The 27,423-nt window shown below is 47.7% G+C and overlaps 1 protein-coding gene across 8 annotated transcripts in view; it reads right to left on the bottom strand.

The window, feature by feature from the left end:
- Window positions 1–27,423, bottom strand: part of IL1R1 (interleukin 1 receptor type 1) — a 93,867-nt gene that overhangs the window by 47,085 nt on the left and 19,359 nt on the right. The window contains exon 1 of one of the 8 annotated variants that reach the window (XM_005686296.3): window positions 9,232–9,340. The exons of 6 other annotated variants lie outside the window; for them this stretch is intronic. The gene's annotated coding sequence lies outside the window, so the exon portion shown is untranslated. Of the gene's footprint in view, window positions 1–5,425; window positions 5,647–9,231; window positions 9,341–27,423 lie in introns of those variants that run through there. One more of the 8 variants, XM_018054959.1, reaches the window with a different exon arrangement.

The raw sequence follows: 27,423 nt of genomic DNA, 5'->3' as shown, positions 1-27,423 counted from the left end.
GGTAACAAAAGGCAAACGCTATGTCTCTGGTCAACAATGTGTTAAGCACACTGCCTCGCCTCTTCCAGCATCTTATCCTCCAGCACAGCCCCAACCCAGACACTTGCCAAAGGCTCTGAGACCGAGAGCAGCCACACAAGACTGGCAGAGTCGACAGAGAGAGAGAAGATGCCTGGAACACTGGCTCCTGCTCAGGTGAACAGTCCCGCTTCCCAGCGTGGGGTCCACAGATGAGTCTCAGAGCACCGGACAGTCTCTGCAAGAATCTTCCAGTGTTTTCACCCCTGGGTTTTTTTCCTTACTGAAGTAAAACATGCACACAGTGAAACACACAGCAAACCTTAAGTCTACAATCCCATAAACCAGGACAACTGCGGACACCAGACACACCCCCGTCAGGATACAGACATTTCCCTCTCCATCTCCTCTGAAGTTCCTGCGAGCCTCTGAGCAGTCACCTCCCGGTAACGCATGCGGCCCCACCAGGCTGATTTCGATCATCTCCTCTACAACTGTCTGACAGTGCGTGTGCACCCCCGCCAGCCAGCTCACACCTGCTGCTATTCTTGTTTAGTCACTAGGTTGTGTCCAACTCTTCTGCAACCCCAGGGAGAGTAGCCCACCAGGCTCCTCTGTCCATGGGATTCTCCAGGCAAGAACAGTGGAGTGGGGTGCCAAGGCCTTATCCAGGGGATCTTCCTGACCCAGGGATCAAAGCCTGGTCTCCTGCATTGGCAGGCAGGTTCTTTACCAGAGTCACCGGGGAAGCTCCTGCTACCATCGGTGCCTTGCTGTTTCAGGACGCACACCTGCTTTCTTACTTACTACCAACCGATGCAGCAAAAGCAGTGGTTCTCAAGGGGGCCAGCACGCCCCTCAAGGGAGCATTTTGGAAACTGTGGGGAAGGGGACTCTCTGGGTGGTCATTTAGTGGCAGAGACCATGGATGCCACACGTCTGGAATAGCACCCTCCCACCCAACAGTGAAGACCTGGCCCTCATCCTGCTTGAATTCCAGGCTCCCACAGACCTTCACGCTGACAGAAGCACCATTTACTGCTTTGGGAGCCTGGCACCCCTACGCCATCCTCCGTTGGGATAAAATATATTTTGCTGGCACAGTTCCATAGGTACTGAATTTTCCTGGGATGCAATCACTGGGAAAACAGAGGGAAGACTGGCCTCCCATCACCACTCAGACCTTGATCACGGGTCAGTCCTCACCTAGGGGTGAGGACAATGTGTCTGCTCCAGGCTACATGGGCAGGCGTCCTATACCCCTGCACTCAGTCTGCATAAAACACCATTGACTTCATCAGACCAGTCTGACCCTACCCAAGCATCCACACACCAAAATACATCGTTTTAACCCAAATTACTTTACTCATTCCTTATGTATACTAATATATTATTTGGAAATTATGTTGTAGCTAAGTATTATACCAACTCAGAATTGTAAAGGAGGCGTTAAAATATTTTCATGAAAAGGGAGTATTCGTTTAGACCATGAAATTTTTGCACCTTGTTTTATGTCCCTGGACATATTCCAGTGTCTCCTGATTTATAGTCTATGGGAACTTGAATAGAATTTGTATGCTGCTGTTGTGCAAAAACTGTATAAATCTTAATTATGTTGAATTGGTTCATAGTGCTTTACCAGCCTACTTTTCCTTCTAATTTTCTATTCATTCTATTCATTTTTGAGAATTTGATATTGAAACTCCAACTAAAAATATTATTTACTTTAAAAATAATTGTAATTTATAGTGCAACTATATGTAGCTTTGTTCTGTATTATCCAAGTGTCCTGTAACTGTGTTATCATACTTCCATAATTTAAAAAATAAAAAAGAAAGAAAAATGGGGGGGCAGATATTCGGTTTTGAGTGAGGTGAGAAGCACCAGTCTAAAGTGATAGCATCTGATTCAATTTGACCCTTAGTCAGGAGCCATTGGCTGTATTTTCAGCGGTCCATGAGTTCCCTAGGGGCTCAGATGGTAAAGAATCTGCCTGCAATGCAGGAGACCTGGGTTCGATCCCTGGGTTGGGAAGATCCCTTGGACTAGGGCATGGCAACACGTTCTAGTATTCTTGCCTGGAGAATCCCATGGACAGAAGAGCCTGGTGGGCTACAGTCCACGGGGTTGCAAAGAGCCAGACAGCATGGACTGACACTTCCACGTCGTGAGGTCTCTGGTTTGGGAAGCCAGCTGTGCGGAGCCTGGAATGCCAAGCTGCTCCTCCATCAACAGCACCCTGAGTCCCCCTGAAACGCAGCTACCAAACTGCACTTTAGTGGGGGTCACTTGAGAGATGGCCCGGAACTTGCTCTTTGCACCTCTTAAATGGGGACTCAGAAGCGAGTGCCTGCTTCTCTCACCAGGAATGCTTTTGCATCTCCTGAGCACGTCTTTCTCATCTTGAAGACACGGGAGGCTGTGCTATGCCAGGTGTCCTCTTTTCCAGGGCCTGCAGCAAAACGTGCTGGTGTTGTCGGCCTCAGCTACTCGTTAGAACCACCCTGGGGACTCTAGGAACACCAGTGCCCCGGGCACACTCCGAGATGCCTATTGGTTTGCTCTGCAGTCCCATCCAGCAGTGCTGAGAGTGCCCTGGGTGGCGCTGAGAAGCCAGCAGGACGGAGCACTGTGCTTTCTTTTGTTCCTGCAGCCCCACTGGGGTCACCCAATAAGGTACACACTGAAAGAGAGTGAAAGTGTTAGTCACTCAGTTGTGCCCAACTCTTTGTGACCCCATGGACTGTAGTCCACCATGCTCCTCTGTCCATGGGATTTCCCAGGTGAGAATACTGGAGTGGGTCCCCATTCCTTTCTCCAGGGGATCTTCCCAACCCAGGGACTGAACCCAGATCTCCTGCACTGCAGGCCAATTCTTTACCATCTGAGCTACCAGGGAAGCCCCTAAGGTACACACTAGTCCCTATAAAATAAACAACAATGACCTACTGTATACCACTGCAAACTTTATTCAATATCCTGTGATAAACCATAATGGGTGCAGGGCGGGGGGAAGATTCAGGAGGGACAGGACATATAAATATTTACGGCTGATTCATGCTGTTGTATCGCAGGAGACAACACAACACTGTAAAGCAATTATCCTCCAATTAAAAATAAATTTAAAAAAAACATAATGGGAAAGAATCTGCAAACTGAATTTTGCAGATTTTTGAATAACTGAATCACTTTGCTGTATACCTGAATTACTGTGAATCAACTATACTTCAATTTTTAAAAGTACATAGTTCATCAAGCTTTACCTTTTATACATTTCTAGATTTCACTTTGTCTCCGCTTCAAAATAAAAATTTTTTGATGTGTACCATCTTTATTACAACATTTATTACAACACTGCTTCAGTTTTATGTTTTGGTTTTTTTGGCCCTGTGGCATGTGGGATGTTCGCTCCCCTGACCAGGGAATGAACCCGCTCCTCCTGCCTTGGAAGGTGACGTCTTAGCCGTGGGACCACCAGGGACGTCCTTGTCTCCACTGTTGTTTTGCTTTCTTCCTATTTTTAACTCATGGCGCTGAACTCCAAAGTATGCTGGTGACCCACAGCCCTGGGGAAGCCAGCCCCTTCCCGCACTCGGTGAGATCACTCTGCAGGTTCCCGCGTGCCACAGCCAGGAGGCTGCAACAGCACTGCCTGGGGCCCAGCACGTAATGGGGTTCAAGGAGGGGCAAAGCTGCTCGCAGTGCAGGTCCTGTCAGCCCACCTGACAGCCTGGAAGACAGGAAAACACAGGCAACTGCCGGCTGACAGCAGCAGACGGGGAGCAACAGGAGGCAGAGTCCCTGACGACTCCGGTCCTTCAAAGCGGTGTGTTCACACTGAGTTTGTCACGAGCTAATAGCGTAAGAATAACCCCTGTGCTTCCCTAACGCCAGCGCTATGGGAGCTTCACTGCGGTTGCCAGCTTTGCCACTTTGATCAGTGAGATGCTCTCCACAACCTCTCTGCCTACTTCCAGATGGACACGCCTGCCAGGGAGGCAGCCCCGTCACAGGCTCTCCATCTGTCCCCGTCCAGGAGCACGGCTGAGAGAGAGTGTATCCAGTGACGCCCAGGACAACCACGCTTTGTCCACCGGGACAAATCTCCAAGAATCCCATCAGGCAGAGAGACCTCCAATGTCCTCTCCTTCACCAAGCAAACTCCTGTCCAATCAAGGACAGCGATTAGCACCCATCTTGTTCACTACTCTGTCCTCAGTACTTATCACAGAAGAGTACCTGGCACACAGTAGACACTCGATTAACATTTGTTAAGTAAACTTGTTTAGTCATTCAGTCATGTCTGACTCTTTGTGAACCCATGGACTGTAGCCTGCCAGGCTCCCTGTCCATGGAACTCTCTAGGCAGAATACTGGAGTGGGTTGCCATTCCCTTCTCCAGCAGATCCTCCCAACCCAGAGATCGAACCCAGGTCTCCTGCATTGTGGGAGATTCTTTACCATCTGAGCACCAGGGGGTATGACTACAAAATACTAAATGAAGTACTGAATAGGATATAAAATAGGTAACAAAGAACCCACCTGCCAATGCAGGAGACACAAGAGACAGGGGTTTGATCCCTGGGTCGGGAAGGGAATGACAACCCACTCCAGCATTCTTGCTTGGAGAATCCCATGGACAGAGGAGCCCGGCCGGCTACAGCCCATGGGGTTGCAGAGAGTCAGACACAACTGAGCGCCTTAGCACATACCATGTGGAGTCCAGAGGTCTCTGTCTCCTTCTGGGTGCCAGCCCTCCACCAAGCTAATCACCCTATCTAAGCTTCTGTTTCCTCCGCTGTAACAGGAGGGTGATAATGGCCTGTCTCTCCAGAGACTGCTGGGAGGATAAAAGAGCAGTAGGTATAAAGGGTCTTATAAACTGTAAAGTGCGGTGCACGCCTGTTATGAATGAGTGTCACCCTAGTGTCTGTAGCTACACCACTCAGTGTCAACCTTCATCTGGAGGAGCCACAAGTTACCCTTCCCCACGGTGGTTAGGGCATCATAACTATCTCCTCCAGGAGACAACCCTTTCCAGCCCAAATCCCTAGGAGGGCCACTCCCAAACCAGTTCAACTTGGCCGGATTAAAACGCCTGCAAGCAATTTACAGACACACCCTAGAATAAACCTCCAGAAAGACTGCCAAATTCCCCAAAGACAGATTTGAACAGCTTTTACCCCTGGTTCACACAGGAATAAAAACAACCACCCTCCCCGCAAAAAGAACACCAACAAAACACAGATTAAACCGCCATCAATCTTCTTACAAGACAAGCTGACAACCAAAAGCAGGAGAAAGGACGCTTGCTTTCTGCGCGCTGTGCAGGGAAAGGGGACGCCCCGCGCGAAGGTGCCAAAGCAACAGTCGTTCCCCGCCCCAACCTCGCCCCCAGCCCTCCTACCTGGCGCCCGGCGGTCGCGTGCGGGGAGGCCGGGCGGGCGGGGGCGCCCCAGGAGCCGGCACGTCACATCCCCGGGTCGGCACCGGGACCCGCGCTCCCTGCCGGCTCCGCCTCGAGCCCGGGTAAGTACGGCGCGGCTCCGCTGGGGCGGGGACGGCTCTCACTCCGCCCCACCGGGGAGCCGGGGGACCGCCGGCCCCTTCCGGCGCCACCCCTCCCCTTGGCATCCCCGCGCAGGACCCTGGACGGCGGCCGCGCGCCCCTCGGGACAGAGAGGGGACGGCTCACTGTGACCTCGGCCCCGTGGATGTCCCCCACCCCCACGGCGGGGCCCCTGGGCACGATTTCCAGCGGAGCTCTCCACCCCAGGGACGCTCACACTCCTGTCCCCAAGCCTGACCTTCAGCCAGCCTCAGGCACTTTGTTGAACTTCTCTGAACCGCTGTTTCCTCTTCTGCGAAAAGGGATCGTAATGGCGCCCACCTCGTGGAGCAGTTTCAAGGCGCTAATGCTGTAAACCTGGGGCCAGGCGCAGAGCTGATGCTCCACAAATCACCTGCTGCTTTCATTGTTATTCTTACGGCCCGGACAAGAGATTGGCATGTGGTCCAATCTTGATAGCAGACTTCATGGCCAGACCTCGTGGGCTTTTAAGCTTAAAACTCACTTAAGTTCGTTTTAAACTCAGAAGAATGCAATGAATGGGTCACACCTACACCTCCGTCGGGAGGGTGGGCGCAGGGAGAAGGCTGAGGTCCCAGTGCACCCCCTTGGTTCCAAGCAACCCTTCCCTTTCTAATCTGTGCCTCCAGCGAGTGACTGGCCCCCAGCTTGTTTTGAGGACTTCATCGGCTGACCTCCCAGGAGACAGGGAGTCAAGGATGATTGTTTCCTTCCTAATAGAACACACCACCCTTCCTGTATCCCTTCCCGCCTGGGCAGACGCTGGTGTCCCTCACCCATCTCTAATATCCGCATCAGAAACTCAGGAACTGAGATAACTTCAGCTGCCCCAGATAATTCTGAAATGGAAGAAAGCATAAATCGTCCAGCAGCCATAGCTCTTCTGCCCTAATGCCTGCCTTGAGACCACAAATGATGATTTTCTCTCTCTCTCTCTCTTTTTTTTTTTTTTCTTTTTCTTTTATCTGGTTCCAGAGTTCGTATGGTTCCTCTTTCTCGGAGGAACAGGCTTCAGGTGATGAAGCATTATGAGAACTCATCACAAGTCCCATCTCGTAGTGAATTCCTATTTAGGTGATAGTTCTCAAAACCCAACTTGCATATTGGAATCACAGAGAGGATCTGGACTGCTGATGCTCAGATCAGTGTCATCAGAATCTCTGTGGCTGAGACCCAAATATCAGAGTTTTGAAAGCTCCCGTGCATGTGTGCTAAGTCACTTCAGTCATGTCCAACTCTTTGCAACCCCATGGACTGTAGCCCACCAGGCTCCTCTGTCTATGGAATTTTCCAAGCAAGAATACTGGAGTGGGTTGCCATGTCCTCCTCCAAGGGATCTTCCTGACTCAGGGATCAAACCCTTGTCTCTTAGGTCTCCGGCACTGGCAGGCGATTTCTTTACCACTAGTACCACTGTAGTCCCTTGGACTGCAAGGAGATAAAACCAGTCAATCCTAAAGGAAATCAACCCTGAATATTCACTGGAAGGACTGATGCTCAAGCTCCCAACAATTTGGCCACCTGATGCAAAGAGCTGACTCAGTGGAAAAGACCCTGATGCTGGGAAAGATTGAAGGCAGGAGGAGATGGGGACGACAGAGGATGAGATGGTTGGATGGCATCACCAACTCAATGGACACGAGTCTGAGCAAAATCAAAGCCTGGCGTGCTTCAGTCCATGGGGTTGCAAAGAGTCAGAACTACTTAGAGGCTGAACAACATGTGTCACCATAGACCCAGGTGATTGCAACATGTGTGCAGGATTGCAAACAAGTGTGTGTCCAAGTGCTGCCGAGTCTCTGCATCTTCCACTTGAAACAGCTTCATTGCATGTGTCCAGGTGGCAGTCAATGAACCTGACACAGGGGGACCAGCTCAGCACTGCAGAACTAGCCCAGAAGTGGCACAACTGTCTTACTGTTTACGCAATGGAAGTTTTTAAAGTCATTTACAAGTAGAAAGTAAAATTGACTTGTGCGATCATGTAGAAATAATAATTACATTTTCATTTTTCTTTATGTTCTGATGCCTCCCACAAACCCCTACCCCAGCTGTTCTGCTAGATGCCTGGGCCCCTCGACCCATGCGGGACCCTCAAACAGCCCCCCATTGTGGGGATAAGACCTGAAAGCCTGCCCTTCTCTTCTGTGACCACTGTTCTGCTGGGATCCTGAATTCATCATCTCCCTCACTCAGCTGTGCTGAATGCCTTCCCTGGCTCCTCCTCTCTCTGATTCCTAGGTAACAGGTGTGTCCGCCTGCCCTGGTCCACCCTGTGTTGGAGGCTTCAGAAGGTGGAGACTGTCACCTAAGTCACTGTCCGCTCTGGTCTCGGCATCACACAGATGTGGTAGAGGCAGGGTATACTTTAGGTCAGAGACCTTTCATGAAAATAATGACACATGTAATTTGACGAAAGTGTGTGAGCAACAGAAACAACAGAACACTGCTGGAGTGCGTGTCTCTCACTCCCCTCCCATCTCTGAGACTCTCACTGGGGGGACTCGACTGTCTGCTACCTCCCGAACCACCTTCCTTAAGAGAGGCTGTGTGTGTTAGTCGCTCAGTTGTGTCCGACTCTTTGCGACCCCATGGACTGTAGCCTGGCAGGCTTCTCTGTCCATGGAATTCTCCAGGCAAGAATACTGGAGTGAATTGCCCTTCCCTTCTCCAGAGGTACTTCCTAACCCAGGGATCGAACCCTGGTCTCCGGCATCGCAGGTAGATTCTTTACCCTTTGAGCTACAGGGAAGTCTAAGAGAGACTGTATTCCCTGAGAATTGTCAGTCTCTCTCCTACCCAGCAAGCTCCTCAGATCACGTGACCCTCTTCAGGAGGAACATCTTACAATGCATGAAAGGAACAGCACCTGGTCAACTAGAACAGCACGCTCTCGTGGTCTGAAACATAAGACGCTGCCCATGGCCAGTGAGGCGTGACACTTTGAAGGATTGTCCATTGTCAACACTGACGCCAGACATGACAGCTCTAAAGAGGGAGAGTTTATGTGCTTGTTTCCTTGACTCCCCAAAGCTAAAATGTTGGTAAACTCTGAGCCTCTCATTTATATCATAAACCATTGAGTTCAGAAGGATGTACATTCATGTAAAGAGCGCAAGGTATTTTTCCCACCCAGAGGAGCAGCGTTCAGCAGGAGGCGAGAAGGAAAGCAGAGAAGAGATACCTGGTGTTTGCTGACCCTGGACAGTCACTGAGAGGAGACTCAGCACCCCATTCTCCTCTGCCACCAAACAAAAGAGAGACCCTGGCCTCCTCCCGAGAGAGGAGGCTTGAGGGGACCCTGGAAGAGACCAGAATTCCTGGGCTCCCCGAGGTGTTAGCCCTGGACACCACCCATGTCGTAGCAAAGTCTGGGGTCCAGCATGGCCCAGGCCAGGGGCAGCTGGACAACAGAAATGCTGGGCCTGGGCCAGGCTGCCTCGCTAGGTCCAGTGTTCAGTGTCCCAGACCCTCCAAAGGGACATCAGCGGGGCTGAGATGAGCTGGCACAGGTGGGGACCAGCAGGGCAAGCTCAGTCTCCACTGGGGGATGTAAATCCAGAGAATGACCTTCAGGCAGAACCCTTATCCGAACCCCAAGACAAGCCGAAAGCTTTCCCTACCTCCACCTCCATCACGTCCGAAGAGTCCCAGTTACCGTCCAGAGGAAAACAAGCTGCTTGAAGAAGGACGAGTTCTGAACAGATTCTCTTAGGTTACGCAAAGAGACTGAGCCGTAACCCAGGGCAGACTAAACAGCTCTGCATTGCCAAGATTTTTTTCTTTTTTTTTTTTTTTTCTGGCATCAGATGGAAATGAGGCTTCATGCGCTAAGCTGACTTCAGTCGTGGAAAAGTTTTTCAAAAATTACATGTGCGCACAAGGGGCCTCTGTGACTCTGGCTACGCCTGTTTTCTTTTTATTGTTATTTATGGAACTGCCGGTAAGTGCTCACAGAACCACAGTGTTCCCTGAGAGAGGTTAAAAACCACTGTCCTAGATGGACTTCCTTCTACGGTCTAGTTTTTTTGCTCCGTTCACACATTTTCCATCCACTGGCCTCCAAATAATGACTTTTTAAATCTATGTCTCTCTACGTCCTGTCACTGCAGCTTCGTAGCTTTAACGGGCTGGAGGCTCCCTTTCTCTACATAAGTAGTTTACATGTAAAGTTTACACGTAACTGTAAAAGTTTCTTCTTCAGAAGGACACAGCTCTTCTGATGAAGGTCGTGGGACGGGCAAGCATTCGGGCCCACAATATTAGCAGGGACCCTAAGGAGAAGCACGAGGAACTTTCTTCCATCTGCTACCACCCCAGCAGTGACAGGCATTCCCACTCACATAGTGGCAGCAGCCGTGGTGTCAGTAAGCACAGCGCCCAAGAGCTGCCACCCACTGTTCTGAGGAGCCCTGTGGGCCTGAGCAGTGATAGCATGTCCTCCAGTTCCGACTCTTCAGGGAAGAAGCTGCATATCAACGATGCATCTCAGCCCCATCACTCCACAGTGAGCGCAAGTTCCGCAAGTTCAGGTGGACGATGGGTATCTCAGCGCCCTCGTGAAACTGGACAAGAAGCCAGTGGAGACCAATGGCTCTGACGTCACTCACGAGCACAGCAGTGCCAATCGCGAGCCAGCATGTGGACATTCATCGTGCTGGACTCACTGTTAAGTGCCCAAGGAATGAACATGTATTCATTTCTTTAGGTCAGTTTTTCCCTTACTTTTTTAATTTAAAAATTGTTAGCATGAAAAACTTCCTCCTGACATGGAAATTTCTGTGATCATCTTTCTACTCGAGTTCCTCTGATGGTTAAGAATTTTACCAATCAGACAGCTACATGTGAACTAGAAGAGGAAAGCTGGGGAGAAAGTATAAAATATCAGAAAACTTCCATGGAAAATAAACTACTTCTTAACCTCCTTTGTGTGCTTCCCAGGTGGCACGGTGGTAAAAGAATCCACTGCCAACGCAGGAGATGCGAGAGACACAGGTTCAGTCCCTGGGCTGGGAAGATCCCCTGCAGAAGGAAATGGACATGCACCCCAATATCCTTGCCTGGAAAATCCCACGGACAGAGGAGCCTGCTGGGCTTTAGTCCATGGGGTTGCAAAGAGTCAGACACTGCTGAGCACGCACACGCAGGCACATAACCTCCTTCATGAAGAAGAAAAGACACACACAGCAGGCAGCGCTGCCGACAATCGGTTCTAATTGCAGTTTTCATCTTGTTCAATGAAGGTAAATGGCCACAGAGGCTCCTGGTATCTGGTTTTTGCCATGTTAGCACAGAAAGAATACAGCCAGTTCCAATGGCCGACTGCCTTAGTCACTTCCACGAATTGGTAGTAACCTAGCAGAACTGGCCTGGCGGGCCTTCTCTTTTATACCAGGCTGTCTCTGACTTGGTGACTGCTTCAACACGTAACACAAGAGCACGTATGACCACATCATCTATCACCATCCAAAAGGCAGCCGTTACCAACTTCCCTGCGTCATTAAAAGAAAAGGGCTGAGTGAACCTTTTGTGCTTAGTCAGACACAAAGTACCTAACAAGAGTACTGCTTTCCTTAAACACAGTTCTCAATCTAATGTTCTTTCCTTGTAACTCTACATGGTCCCAGCATCATTGGTTTTCTACAAGATTCTAGAATTGGTCACTTTCCCTTTTCCCCAAGCACCCCAAGCACCTTCCAAGATCCAGATGTTGCAACCTCTCAACCCTTTGATCCTTTTGGAATATAACTGCCAATTTAATTTCTTTAAGTGGTTTCCTTCCTTTCAACATGATCACTGTAGTACTTATTAAAGGGATTTCCCAGGGGCTCAACGGTAAAGAATCCACTTATCAACACAGGAGATGCAAATTCGATCCTTGGCTTGGGAAGATCCCCTGAAGGAGGGCATGGCAACCCACTCCAATATTCTTGCCTGGAGAATCCCATGGACAGAGGAGCCTGGCAGGCTACAGTCCATGGGGTCCCAAAGAGTCAGACATGACTGAGTGACTAAACAAATATATTCAAAGTGGATGAAAATTCTCTACTCCTCCTTTAATTTAGAGGCAAAGTCAGATTTCCCTTCCCTTGAATCTGGCATCCCCTTAAATCAGTGACTTACTCAACCAATTCCAACCAATAAAATGAGGTAGAATGGAATTTCTGGGACTTCTGAGGCAAGATCATCAGAAACCTTTCAGCTTCTTCCTGAGTCTCTTGGAGGACTCTCTTGGTGCCCAAAGCTACCTAGTAAGAAGTATTACTCTCCAGAGACCGCCACACTATTAGAAACCCTAAACCCCGTAAAGACCACATGGATGTACCCCAGTCCACAGCCCCAGCTGACAGCCGGGACCTACCCCAGCCATGGGAGAGCTGTCTTGGATGTTAAGCCAGTCAACTCTAGTCAGCTGCTCTCTGACTACATACCCAGGAGGGGCACCAAAGGAAAACCTCCCAGCTGAGTCCCCTCAACCCACAGAAGCATGAGTGATAATAATACACTGTTGTTTTAAGTCACTGAGTTTGTAGCACAATAACAGACCAGCAAAGTAATGGCCACACTCAGGAATGTGCCATGATTCTCCACGGCCCGTCCTGAACCATGGCGAGTCAGCCCAGGCTGCGACATCCCCCAGAATTAAAATGACACTGATCTCTTTTCTCCATCGTCACCTCTGAACACTGCCTAGTCACAGAGTTCCTTAATATCTATCTCACCAGCAAATAAAGGAAAAATGGGAGGTATGAGATGGTCAAATAGGTTAGCTTTAAATACACTATTTAGAGTAAGAGAAGTAGCTTATAATCTTGTACTTTTCAGCAAATGCTAACTGCAAGAATGAAAAAGTTTCTAGTGTTGTTATTCCATGATTTTCTAAGAAATAGTACAACCTGTGGGAAGTAAGCCTCTGTCAGCGAAGATACTTAGAAGAGTCATGACTTTTGACATCAGAAGCAGAAGGAAAACCTGGGCAGACTCAAGAATGCCTAGTTGTTTAATCGTTTCCCTAATTTCCAAAGGTTATATTAACACTCACCTATAATGGCACCCCACTCCAGTACTCTTGCCTGGAAAATCCCATGGACGGAGGAGCCTGGTGGGCAGCAGTCCATGGGGTCGCTAAGAGTCGGACATGACTGAGCAACTTCACTTTCACGTTTCACTTTCCGGCATTGGAGAAGGACACGGCAACCCACTCCAGTGTTCTTGCCTGGAGAATCCCAGGGACGGGGGAGCCTGGTGGGCTGCTGTCTATGGGGTCGCACAGAGTTGGACACGACTGAAGTGACTTAGCAGCAGCAGCATGCCTTTCTCTTCTCTTGTCTTTTCTCAAAACAAACAATTTGGCAAAAACCTGGCAGCTGATGAACTGCTCTCCAACAGTCACCCCTGTTCACTTTTCCCCCAGGGAGAATGGAGCTGGGTCCAAGGGTTAGGAGATGAGGCCATAGGACCATAGGTGCCTTCTTTGCCTCTTGCATTCTTATTAGTAAGTCTCTGACTTAAGAGCTTTGATGGACGATGCTGAGCCGTCCCAACTCTGGGATGGTTAGACCTACTGATGAGCTCAGCCTGTGGTCAAGAATACAGCTGGTATTGACCTCAGAGAAGGCCAATGCCATGGGGCCCTGAGTCATCCCAAGAGTGACCCTAGTAGAAGCCTGTGATCTTAATTCCTCAATAACTGTGTAAAATATTCAGGATCCAGACTCGGGACCAGTTTTGGGCAGAAGACACAGAAGATTCGCTGAGTGTGACTTCTGTTTGGGCACCAAAGATGCCTTCTTGTATTCCTCTAGATCTGTGCTACCCAATATGTGTAGCCTCTAGAAGCATGAAGCTATTTTAAACATTAGTAATTGACACGAGTTTGAGCAAACTCCGGGAGATAGCGGAGGAGAGAGGAGCCTTGGCATGCCGCAGCCCATGGGGTCACAAAGAGTAGGACATGACTGAACAACTGGACAACAACATAATTACTTTACATTCGTAAATATAATGCTTTGACCATAATTATTTCATATCTATATTTTTTATTTCTTTGGTAAATATAATATCTTCAGGGATTAGAACCACGTATTTTGGGGGGAGGATGGGAGATCTCTCTGCTCTCTGTCCCAAAACACTCATATCAACCATATCACTACCCTGGATATCAGCATTAGTCAACGTATCAGCTAAGGAAGGGCTTCTCTGGTGGCTGAGATGGTAAAGAATCTGCCTGCAATCCAGGCCCATTGACTCATTCTTGGCTGGCAGCAGAATTCTGCTACAGTTTCTGGAAGGTCACAGATATGACAGTCAGCCATGAACATGCCTCACTTTCTCTCAATTTTGGTTGGAAATGCTTTGAGAATATTTATAAAACATAGACCAGAAATAATGAATATTAGCCAGGATCAAGACTTTTGAGGAAACAAGTAGATTGTGATTGATGTAAGTGAAAAACAGCCTGGCGACTGCCAGGTTCTAACAAGAAAAGCTCCCCAGGTTGTGAAGGTAGGAAGGAAAGTGAAGGGGGAGAGAAAGGGGGCGGGCTATGAATCCACTGTCTCCAGTCTTGCCAAGCCCAAGAATACTGAAGAAAGACTTATTAGCCATCACGGTCGCTTGAACACAAGCAGCAGGAAGAAGATGTTTAGAGGAAATTGTGCGAATGTTGACAAAAGATTGTTAAAGAGTAAAAGATATTCTACATTAGTGGTTCTCAAGGGACTTCCCTGGTGGCTCAGATGGTAAAGAATCCACCTGCAATGCGAGAGACCCAGGTTCCATCCCTGGGTTCGGAAGATCCCCTGCAGGAGAAAATGGGAACCCACACCTACTCCAGTATCTTTGCCTGCAGAATCCCCATGGACAGATGAGCCTGGTGGGCTACAGGGAAGCACACAGTGGTTCTCAAAGGTCCCTGAGACCCACCCAGGAGGTCTACAAAGTCAAAGCTACTTTGATACGAATTCAAAGATAGCCTGTTCTCTTTCTACACGGGTCTTCCATTATTATTGTTCAGTTATCCAGTCGTGTCCGACTCTTTGGGGCCACGTGGACTGCAGCACTATAGGCTTCCCTGTCCTTCACTGTCTCCTGGAGTTTGCTCAGATTCATGTCCAGTGAGTCGGTGATGCTATCTAACCATCTTATCCTCTGCCGCGCCCCCTCCCCTTCTCTTCCTGCCCTCAATCTTTCCCAGCATCAGGGTTTTTTTCCCAGTGAGTCAGCTCTTCACATCCAGTGGCCAAAGTATTGGAGCTTCAGCTTCAGAACAGTCCTTCCAATGAATACTCAAGGGTTGAATATCACAAGAAACCACATGATCTATAATAACTCAAAGACTAGGTGCAGATACAAGAACTTGTCTTCTGCTGAGCCAAATATTAGTGAGATTTCCACAGCAATGGAAACAGTATAAAACAATGCCAGAAAAGAATTCTATTTTTAAACTTTGTTTTAAAAATCTAATAATTTTTATAAAGGAGATGTGACTTATGGTAACAGGTAATGAAGTTCCTATTTTCAATTATTAATAAAAATTCATTTTAATATTTAGTTTCATTTCTAGATCAATATCAATAGTTAACCCATGTAAACAGATCTTTTTAAGTTTAAAGTTTGCAATAATTTTTAAGAGTGAGAGGAGGTCTTTAAATCACAAGTTTGAGAACATCTGCAAAAAGCTTGGGCAGGGCTTCTCTGGAGGCTCAGTGGTAAAGAATCCACCTGCCAATGCAGGAGACATGGGTTGAATCACTAGTCCAGGAAGATCCCACATACTGTGCAGCAACTAAGCCCACAACTGAGCCCACAACTGCCACAACTACTAAGTCTGTGTTCTAGAACCCAGGAGCCCCAACAAGAGAAGCCACCACGATGAGAAGCCTGCACACTGCAACTTCAGAAAGGCCTGAACAGCAATGAAGGTCCAACACAGCCAAAACTCAATTTAAAAAAGCATGGGCAGCTCTATGGAGACCACCATGAAGTTCAAGGAGGCATCTTCCCAGAAGCAAGGATCAAGGGAAGATCAAGGGCTGAGAAGGGAGAACCACCCCAACAATGGCTGCTTTACCTGTTACCCAGGCTTGGAAACGGAACTGCACTCAACAGCAGCCCCTCTGAGCCTCCCTCATAAGAAACTGTGCCCTAGTTCACCAGTGTGATCTAAACTGCTCTCTTGGGTTACACAAGTCCCAGCCTGAGTTTCTCAAAGGGTGTGCAAGACAGTCAGTGTCATTTACAGCTTACCTCACCACTGGGTCCCTAACTGTTCATCTGACCCAAACCTAGTAACTGCTTATACAGGAAGGACACGCAAACATCAGGACATACACGTGTCTGAGAATGAGTTAGATGCTTTCATAGAACATCCATTCAGAGCCTGTCGTACAGAGGGAAGGAAGAAGTCAGAAAAAGAAAAACAAATATCACATATTAGCACATGTATGGAGAATCTAGAAAAATGGTACAGATGAGCCGATTTGCGGGGCAGGAATAAAGACGTTTCCCTGGTGGCTCAGCCAGTAAAGAATCTTCCTGCAATGCCAGAGACCCGGATTCAGTCCCTGGATTGGGAAGATCCCCTGGGAAGGGAATGGCTACTACTCCAGTATTCTTGCCTGGAGAGTCCCTTGGACAGAGGAGCCTGGCAGACTACAGTCCATGGGGTCAGAAGGAGTCAGACATGACTTAGTGATGAAACCACAACCCACTCAGGCTCTGTGAATCTATGGAAGGGTGTAACATTCCTGCCCTGTTAACAGAGAAACTTCACAGGGTAACTGAGAAACTTACAGATAATGAACGTACCTGAGAACATTTTTAAGTGAATAGTACTGGAGTGGGTTGCCATTGCCTTCTCGGAATAATGCTATACAAAGAAGCAAATATTGCTGAAGCCTTATGAGCCATAAACTCCTAATGTGATCTCATTTTGAAATAGGGATATTTCTGGTAATGAGTGGATCAATATTTCCGACTAAAAGGGTAGATACGCTAGTAAATACACCAGCCAATAAGTTTCTCATTCCAAAACACCAGCCAAAGCCGCAGCTGAAAAGCGGGGATTATCTGCACAAATACTCCAGTCTAAAGTAATCAGGGGTGAAAGGTACAAACAGCTCGGTCTCAGGTGATAGGACACTAAATATAGTCAGCATCACAAAGGACTCTCAGGGACCGAAATCTAAACAGTACTCAAAGACCGTGAAGGGCTTCAAGGAAACAAAACGGTGGTTGGCAACCAGAAGTTTCTCAACCTTCCTCACGCAAGCTCTGAAATGTAAGTACCGCCGCGCTGAAGTGGCTCTGTTTCTTTTCATTTTCCATTGTTAAAAAGCTTTGCCCAAATTTGAGTCATTTCCTGTCTAAACAACTGCAATCTCTCTTTCCCGTCCTTCCTACACAACTAAACTCCCAATCGCCTCTGCCGGAGAAATTCCCTCCTCGTTGCCAAGTAAGCATCTCAAGCAGCGCGGTGTCAGGCGCGCACGCGCACACACTTTCCTGCTCTGTGGAAGCCTCTCCTGGCGAGTCAGAGCGCATCGGCATCGCGCTTACTGCACACGGTCCTTCGTGATCTTGTCCACTCACCGTCTGTTTCCACTAGCATGTGTGCCTCCAGGAGGATGGGAATGCGGTTTATTTACCATCGCATTATCATTATCTGGAAGAAAGCCTGACATGTGGTAGACGTACATCATGGAAAATGAATATCACTGAACTCTGCACACTGAAAGCTCTTTTACTTGATGTCAGGCTTGTATGTTTGTTTGTTTTTTGTCCCTTCCATTTAATAATACTTTATCTTCTTTCAGGGGCTTTCCCGGTGGCTCAGATGTCAAAGAATATACCTGCAACTGCGGGAGATTCGGGTTTGATGCTGGGGTCAGGAAGATCCCCTGGAGACGGTAATGGCAGCCCACTCCAGTACTCTTGCTTGGACAACCCCATGGACAGAGGAACCTGGCTGGCTACAGTCCATGGAGTCATGAAGAGCTGGACATGACTGAGCGACTAACACTTTCCTATACTGGATCCTTCTGAAGGAAGATGGAGATCTGACTCAGCCAATGGGACTCACAGGATGGAGCACAGTGTTTCTCGGCCTTAACCCTGTGGGGAAGTGAGAAGAGGAGAGAAACCTGATGTTTGAACCAGCACTCAGCCATTTCCAGGGCTGCTGCAGGCAAAGGCCCAAAGGAAGAGTGTGTGCAGGAGCTCAGACCACCGCTCCCAACCCTGGCTTTGCCTCCTGGGCTCACAAGTGGGCTGAGAAGAGAACGACACTGTTGATGCTATTTACTGAAGCATAGTCCCTTCAAACCCAGAGTAGACCCAGAGGGCCCATGCCTGGCTATGGGCCAGAGTCTCCTGGACTTCTATGGTCCTGTCTCCTGAGCAGACACTACAGGGAGTGCCTGCGAATTTGGATTTTTTTTATAAGGGCTTTTGAGGGGCTTGTTTTTGTTTATGTGGCTGTGTTGGGCCTTAGTTGCAGCACAGCGGAACTTCATTGCATCCTGCAGGATCTTTTTCTTTTTTCTTCTAATGTGGCATCACCTATTCAGTGGACATGAACTTGGGCAGACACCTGCAGACGGTGAGGGCCAGGGAAGCCTGGTGTGCTGCAGTCCATGGGGTTGCAAAGAGTCAGACAGGACTTAGTGACTGAACAACAACATGTACAAATGAATCACTGTGCTGTACAGCAGAAACTCACACATGGTGAATTAACTATACTTCCATTTTAAAAAATGGTTATAAACCTCTTAACTCGTCCCTTAGAACAAACCTACTAGTTGGAGACGAAAGCACTGTTTTCTTTGGTTTGTCCTTTTTGTCTGCTTGTTCAACCCTTGACTTGATTCCATTTCTCATTCAAAATTTGTGACTTATCCAGTAATAAATCTTCCAGCAGAACTACTTCAAATGCCAAGTCTTGCAGCATCTCAAGCATCACAGATTTGTTTTCTTTTTTATCATGGACGGGCCCCCAGGAGGCCCTCTTGGCTTTGCTCAGCTTTCCTTTAAAAGCACAGAGAATGTGAGCATTCTTTTTAGACCTTGCCTTTATGCATGTGAACTCTGCCTTGATATTTTACAGTCAAGACCACAAGAAGGGCTTGACACAACCACACTGGCTGACCTGGCTGAGCAATACGTACCGCAGTGGGGCTGGAAGCACTTCATATTTAGTGCTTCTCCTTTGTAAACATCTTCCTGACTCCTGCCCCTCACCTGTATACCAATGTACACCCTGGCTGCGAAAAGTGACTTAATTTTGAGCCCATCTTTGTGACTGCTCTCAACACACATCAGAAATCCTTCCCTTTACTTCCTGGGGAAGTTCTCACTCCAAGAAACAAAAATAAGGTTACCAAGATCTATGATCAAGGAGGATGGAAATACTGTTTGTGCCAGACAAAACCCCACCTAAGAATTATTCTTCAGTGGGGACCTCCCTGGCGGTCGAGGCGATGAAACTTTGCCTTCCAGTGCAGGCAAAGAGCCCTGTTTGGGACACTAAGATCCCACATGCCTCGAGGCTGAAAAGCGAAAACATAAATCAGAGGGGAAATCATTACAAAGTCAAAGAAGACTTTTTTAAAATGGTTCACATCGTGGTACATATATACCATGAAATATTACTCAGCCATTTAAAACAATGAAATAAGGCCGTTTGCAGCCACATGGATGGCCCTAAAGAGGGTCCTACTGAGTGAAGTAAACCAGAGAAGAAGAAATATACGACATCCCTTATATGTGGAATCTAAAACGGAATGATATAAATGAACTTACTTACAAAATAAAGAGACTCACAGATAGAAAACGAACTCATGGTTGCCAGGGAGAAGGGATAATTCAGGACTTTGGGAAGGGCATGTACACACTGCTATATTTAAAATGGATAACCAACAAAAACCTGTTGTATAGCACATGGAACTCTGCTCAATGTTATGCTCCAGCCTGGATAGGAGGAGGGTTTGGGGGAGAATGGATACATGTGTATGCATGGCTGAGTCCGTTCACTGTTCACCTGAAACTACAACAATATTGTTAATCAGCTATATCCAATACAAAATGCTTTTAGTGTTAAAAAAAGATAAAAATTAAAAAAAAATTTTAAGATTTTTAAAATGGTCCACATCAAAAAAAAAAAAAAAAAAAAAAGAATTATCCTTCATGTGGAGATGATACAGAAGTTGTAAGAGAAAACGCTCTAGTATGGTTTTCCTACCAAGTTGTTTGGCAGACAGAAGATAGCACCTGCTAAGTAACATGCCATTGATCCTTCCAGATAGTTGGGGAGTAGCTAAGAAAGAGCCTCCAGGGGATGCTCCCAGTCGTCATCCTCCAAAGCTATGAGGATGGCCGCTCCGCCACGTTCCTCTGCATCCTCAGCTAACCTTCCCCTGCCTCAGTAGTGGGGGCCGTATCTGAGGTAGGGTTGTATTAAACAACTATATTCTTTCTAGGTCACTCTCTCATTGTTTCTGGTTGCCTGGCAGCTTCCTACCTTTGAATGAGAGGCACCCATTACCTTAAGGAAAGGAAGACAAAGGCTGGAATAAAGAAGGCATTGCTCGTCTTTAAACTCCACAGTAGAGTTTAAGGCCATGGCCAGGCTATAGCCTAGGCTAAAAGGTCCTTAACTGTGATATGTGCAATAGGAAAGAAAAAAAAAAAAATGCTGACAAGTAACTATGACATCATCTATTGCAAGATGTATCTTCAAATGTGGTGGGAAAGACTCCAGACTTTGTCAAGAGGCAAAAAGGAATTACTTGCAACTCTTCAAACTGGTCTTTACTTCTCAAAAATCAGGGAAGAAGAGTGGACTCACACACCAGAGAGTGAGCAGAACTGGACTAGGGTGGTGTGGACACGGCCAGTGGTTGCGGGAAGAGCCTGCAGAAAGCGGAAGAGGAGGAAGCAAGAGCTTAGCTCTGACGGTTAAGTCTAGAAGTGGGGATAGAAACCTGTGGTCTCTTCCCCTGGGGTGGTCTGGGAGATAGAAGTTCCCCAGAGAGGTGGGCTCAGAGTGAGACCTGGCTTCTAGCCGGGCACTTGGGTGTGGGGGGGTGGGCAGTCACAGAGCCAGGGAGCTACCACCAGCAGAGTGGAAGAAGCCACCAAGGATTTCTGGAACCAGGAGGCTGGAGTCCAGGGGCCTCATATCTGGGGGGGCAATAGGAAGGCCCACGGCTGTTGGCACCCAGCGGCTTCTTGCCCTGCAGCTGATAAGACCTGTCACACCATGGCAGATACATGGGGCACCGGAGACCACAAGGACCCAAGGACAAGCTGCCACCTGACCCAGAAGAATGAGACATCCCTGCGGGGTGTGTGAGCAGAGGTCCTCCCTCCACCACCCCTGCAGACGCGCACCCCCCTGAGAGGACCAGAGGAAGCCTGAGGGGATGCTCTGAAAGGCCATTTCCCAGGAGTTACTGAGAATAAAAATAGGCTCAGTGGCAAATATAGTAATGCCGCCGGCTCCAGACTGAAAACCTTGACCTTGGAGGCACATGCTGGAACTTACTGATCCTGACCTGTGCCCATTCAGTAAACATTTATGGGGCTCACGCTCCCTGCTGGGCAGTGTGCTAGGATCTAGGATGGATCCGGGAACAAATCAGAACCCCCCCACCGTGGAGCCCACATCCTGCAGGGTGTGGACAGACAGTGAACTGCGAAGGCGATAAGGAAGGGACTTGCACAGACTGGGAGACGTGAAGCTGGGAAACAAGTGTCTGCCTCGAGGAGTCTGGGCCCGAGAGCGGAGCCGCGCCCAGTTACACAGCACGCACCCCCACTGCGCCCCTGCGCTGGTCTCCCCCAGCGCCGCCTCCCTGTGAAGGACACCGAGGGCAGAAGAGTCAGCACAACGCAGGCCCCGTCCTCGGCGGCCTGCTGGCTCAGCCGGGAACTGGCACCACCGGCTCCACAGGGCAGGAACTGGGCTTTTCCTCCATCTCACAGTTGTTTACCTGGCACTCAGGCAAGCGGAGCCAGGCACTGGGCATGCACTCAGCACGCTCACACGCACATGTGAAACACTCACAAAGTGCACACAAGCCACAGAAAATATACACACGCGCACAACACACAGAACAGTCACACAGCACACAGTCACACAGCATGCAATTACACACACACACACATTCATAACACACACACCAAACATCATGCAACAAATACCTACATACTCACACAATATACACAGGTATAACACGCACAAAAGATACAACACAACACACAATCAATACACCCTCACACAAAACACACAGAAAACAGCCATGCGACATACCACACACACACAAAACACACACTTACACAACATATACAAAATAGTCACAACCTACAATACACACACAACACAGTCACACACTCATACAGCATACACACAGCAAACACAACCCCTCCCCCACACTCACACACAACACACACATCCAAGTCTCCATGCTAAAATGTTTTCACATTAAATCCTCCAGAGATGCAGGCAGACAAGGCCAACCAAGCAGGTGAAGGTGAATGAAATGAAAACCCGGAGACCTGGGGGCAGGGGTGTCCCAACTGAGCCACCTCAGGACTACACTTCGGGTCCCGAGTTCCCACAGGAGCCCCCACAGGGGGCTTATGAATGGTTTATGACCATTAGAGTGGTTTACGGCCAAGATTTCTGGGTCTGCTCTCGTCATGGAACTTCTGCCAAGATGTTCCAGATTCTGTCCATGCCAAGGCCGAGAGGGTGCTCTCAACGCCTGGCACTTCGGGAGAGCTCCAGTCACATTGTGCAACTGTGCCACTGGGTCTCCTTCCCAGAAGTTAGTCTGACGCAGTGATTTAAAACATTAACCCGCTGGCTGCACGAAATTTATCTTCCGATTTTCAGCAGATCAAAGGAAGCATGATATTTCTCTTTCTCTTATGTTGCCTATTCTTTAATCTGCTGAGACTTAGAAAATATTTTTTTTCTGCTATTGCCAGGTTATTGTTTTAATAACATCAGACTAGCTTCTGGAAAGAAACCTCAATGACATATATCAATGCATATACGTGGAATCTAGAAAAACGATTCAGATGAACCTATCTGCAGGGCGGAAATGGAGACGGAGAGGACAGACATATGGCCACAGCTAGGGATGAACTGGGAGGGTAGCACTGACGAGTACACACCACCATGTGTAAAGTAGATGGCTAGTGGGAAGCTGCTATGCTTCACAGGGAGCTTAGCTTGGTGCTCTGTGATGACCTGGAGGGGTGGGATGGTGGTGGGGGCACTGGGAGGGAGGTCCTAGAGGGAAGGCATATATGTATACAGCTGATTCATTTCACTGTATGGCAGAAACCAACACAACACTGTAAAGCAACTATACCCCGATTTTTTTTTTTAAAGTACTCACCACACAAAAAAAGAAAGTGCAATTTGGTTTCCACAGTGAATATCCCAGCTTGGCATGACAGCACAAAGTGATTGAGAGGCCTCTGTGGTTAAAGGCATAACTTTGAAGTGCCATAAGGAGCTTATGTTTTAACTAGATACGCTTTAATTATTGAAAGAAAGTTCTAACTGCAGCACCAAATTACAGCTTTTACCATTACCTTCTTATAAACATTTCCTTGGTACTGAGCTGTATGCTTACTTGGAGCAATTTTAAAAGAATTGTGTCTGTATTTCTTTTCATGATATTAATACTTCCCAAACACATCCTTTACCATGACTGTGATGAAAAACTCCCAAGAGGTAACAGTTTTAGCCCCTTTTCAAGGTCTCATTAAATGAGAGTAATTCTTGAAACTCGAGTGCTCAGGATGTTTCCTGCTCAGCTGTGCCCACCTGCCCCGACACACAGCGGTATTTCTGAGAAACCCACATCACACATCCCCAAGGGGCCATACGGACTTGGACAAACATTTCCACAAGCAACAAGCTGCTTCGAGTCCTTTGTGGAACACAGCAAGGTTCACCTAAAGAAGTAAAGAAGCAGGAACACACGAGATTAGGATGGAGACTGGAAGATGGCTCTATGAGTGCAGAAGTGACTGAAGCAAGACAGTGGCAACTGTTTAGAGATCTGAGATGTCGGAGGTAACCAACAGCAACATACGCAAGCATCCTGTCGCAATGTCAACAGGAGAACGAAGCCACAGATGTGTGTGGTGGGGATGCCGTGAGCAGTGTGAAGTCATAAACACGCCACACTGGAGGCTCAAGGTGCCTCCAGCTCTGCCCTTTCCAACAGGGCTATGTCAGCCTCAGTTTCCCAACAGTCACCTGGGGATAACAGAGCCCACCTGGCCCGGATGGTGGACATACAAGTAAAGTGCTTACTGCTGCAGCTGGCACATAGTAGGTGCTTTGTGCAGTTATTTTTGGTCCCAAAAGACAAGTGGGGGTGTTATGATTTCAAGCATAGAGTAAAGATGTCTTTCCAGTCCAAAACTGGACATGTGGTTTGATAAGAAAACAGGAAGATATTGGAAATATTGCCCCAATATTTTTAAAACTAAGACGTTACAATATTTTATCTCCTGACTTTGTTACATAGCTATGATTCCTATGCAAATAAGCCTTCCCTGTATAAAGTAATTTTTTTCTTTCCTCCTTTGTGATCAGATTCTTTCAAACTAGGTCAAATACCTATTGCCATGGGACTATGAATTATACTATATACATATATGGATATGGATTATACATGAGAACAGTAAGAAGCAAAACTGATCAACTATAGATATGCAAATTTATCTAGAAATATGTCAGCCCTGTAATATAGAAAACACTAGGAACAAGCATAGAAAGTCGGCTAATGTGATTTCACCCCTTTCTTCTGCTAAGAGAAAAAGTGGACCCAAGAGTTTTCAGGATGATTGTGTGTGGGGCGGGGGCGGGGGGGCGGAGAAGGGAGGAATTCTCCAATGTCTCGAACATGATGCAAATAAATATTCTTACTGAAATATGATTGACATCCTATGTTAGTTTCAAATGTACAACAAAATGACTGAATATTTGTATATATTACAGAGTGATCACAAGCCTAGTGATAACCATTACTACCCACAGCTACAGATTTCTTTTCCTGTGATAAGATCTAACCTCTTAGCAATGTTCAAACATGCAATATTCTTAACTACGGTCATTATGCTGTACGTGACATCCCAGAACTTGTTTATTTTATAACTGGAACTCTACATTTTGACCCCTTCACCCATTTTTACCCTCCCCACCCCCTGCCTCTGCTAACGACCCATCCGTTCTACCTCGGAGATGATTTAAAATCAGACTTAGACAAAGTTATCTCAATTATAGAGAAATCACTCCCTCTCTTTCTTCCCCTTTTAGACAGAATCACTAGGAACACTTTCTTAGGAATAAAATTCTCAAAGTATATTGATGAACTTTTAGAGGCAATAAAATTAATCCAGAACCATCATTGGCAGAAGCACGTTGGCCGTTTGCGCCAAAACCTGACTGACCTTTCAATGTGATTATTGTATTGTGAAAAGAACTTTTAAACAAGCAGTTACCATGTTTACATAAGAGTCAACATGGCCAAAAATGAAATAAATACTGTGCAAACCATGAAACCTCTTAATGACCAGAGAATCTTTTTATTCTCAGTTTCACTGTTACTATTTGAGACAAGATTACCTGTGTGGGAAGCTCTTCAAATTCTCCCTCAGGAGGAGGACTGGGGAAGAAAAAAGTAGAGCAAAGGAGAGATGGATAAGGTAATGACAAGGAGAAGTCTGACCCACCCTGATGCAAAACCCACCTTGTGGCTGCAGAACGGACGTGCACAACCTAAACGGGCTTTTTTTTTTCATTTTGTCAAATGAGATGTTTATACCGAGACTTCTCTTCTAGAGCATCCAGATTAGCTGGATAAATAATGCTAGGCAAGCCCCGACTTGTCTGTTGCTCGGTCTTGGCAGTCAAACCCCACCCTAGCAGGATGCCCTACTCCTCTGGATAAAGCCCAGAGCCCTTGCTCTTGTTCCAAACCTGCCCTGTCTCCCTCGGCTCCATCTTTCTGACAAAGTCCTCTGTTGCCTGGATGCTTCCAGGCTGAGGTCAAATCGCATACCAGTCTCCTTGCCAGTTTTCCCATTTCTCCCTCATTCTTTCTACCCAGAATGTCATCCTTCCTCCTCCAGCTCAAGACACCCTCCTCCTCCTTTTTCTTCTCCTTTTCCTCCTCTTCCCACATCCATCGTCTACATTGTATGCCCCTTTCAGAGGGCATTCTAGGGTATGCCCCCCAACCAGAGGAAGCCAGGGTGACCATCTCCACCTCCTCTGAGCCCTTGGCTTCCCCTCTGCCTCCTTGAAGCACCAGCACCCCAGATTCTGTATGGCTGACTTCTTCTCTCCCTGATACTCATCAGATGCTTAAAGGTAAGCTTGTCCCCTGACTGGCCATAGCTGGAGCACAGCCGATGTTTACATCTTTGCCCAATGAATGAAAGCACCCCCATTCACACTGCTTATATCCACAGTCCCTTAGAAAATTCAAACCACACGGTTAGGACAGACAGCCCGCGATCATGACCAGGGATAAGCTTTCTGGGAAATGGACCTAAATTCCCCCAGCAGAGGGATTTAGCAATCACTCAGGACAACTCTTGTGCTAGCCAGCTTCTTGTTGACTTGGGCAATTTACAGAAATTACAGCTGTCTATTTCCCGGGTCAGTGGTTCTCAGCCGGCATTAGACCAGCTACTCCCAGAGAGTTTTTTTTTTTTAATCACTCTCCCCAGGCTGTGTCTCAGTCTTATTCCATCAGAACCTCTCAGGGTGGGGCTGCTGCCGCTGCTGCTAAGTCGCTTCTGTCTTGTCTGACTCTATGCGACCCATAGACAGCAGCCCACCAGGCTCCCATGTCCCTGGGATTCTCCAGGCAAGAACACTGGAGTGGGTTGCCATGTCCTTCTCCAGTGCATGAAAGTGAAAAGTGAAAGTGAAGTCGCTTAGTCGTGTCCAACTCTTAGGGACCCCATGGACTGCAGCCCACCAGGCTCCTCCGTCCATGGGATTTTCCAGGCAAGAGTACTGGAGTGGGGTGCCATTGCTTTCTCCGGGGGTGGGGCTGAGGCACCAATATTTCTTGAGGCTCCCAGGTGATTCCAACAGGCAATCAAGAGGGACAAACACTGACCTGCATCATAGAGGGTGGTGTTTGTTCTCTCTATATGTAGCTGAGTGGGTCCCCTAATGCAGCCACACCATTTTCTACACTGACTGGATAGGGGCCAGGCAGAGGAAGAGAGTCCAGCTCCAGGGGCTTGTTCACACCCAGAAGTTTTCCCTGGAACAACGGTTTATGATCCAGATATCAGCTCCAGACTAAAGGAAGTCTCTGTCTCCAGCACCCCTCCTCCACCCCACCCCAGCATTTTTCACTTTCCTATGAACCTAGTTTCTATCCACCGTGTCCCCATTACCTAAATTTCTTCAGTATTATAACTGGTGGGGGGGGGGAGGAGGGCGGGAAATCTTAGAACTCTGATCTCGCAGTTAAGTAAATCTCAGAATTTGAGGTTGATGAGAAATATTTAAGCCTGGTGAGTGAGGTGGAGTGCGATTTCCCACATCATTACAATAAAAGCAAAAATGTAACCTCTCCTCCCTATGAGTCAGCTCAGTAACCCTCTGTGTTCCTCTAGAGAAGTGCTTAAACCTTGAGGGAAATGTGTTCAAAAGCGGTTGTCATGGCAAGTATCACATAAGATTTTTTTAAATCAACAAGTCAAATAGATACCCATTCCATCACCTCTGACAAGAATCATATATTTTCTCTCCAGGAAAGAAA

This window comes from Capra hircus, chromosome 11 (genome assembly GCF_001704415.2).
Source record: "Capra hircus breed San Clemente chromosome 11, ASM170441v1, whole genome shotgun sequence".
NCBI lineage: Eukaryota > Metazoa > Chordata > Mammalia > Artiodactyla > Bovidae > Capra > Capra hircus.
Note: the sequence above shows the minus strand (reverse complement) of the source record. Positions and strands in the feature narration are given on the sequence as shown.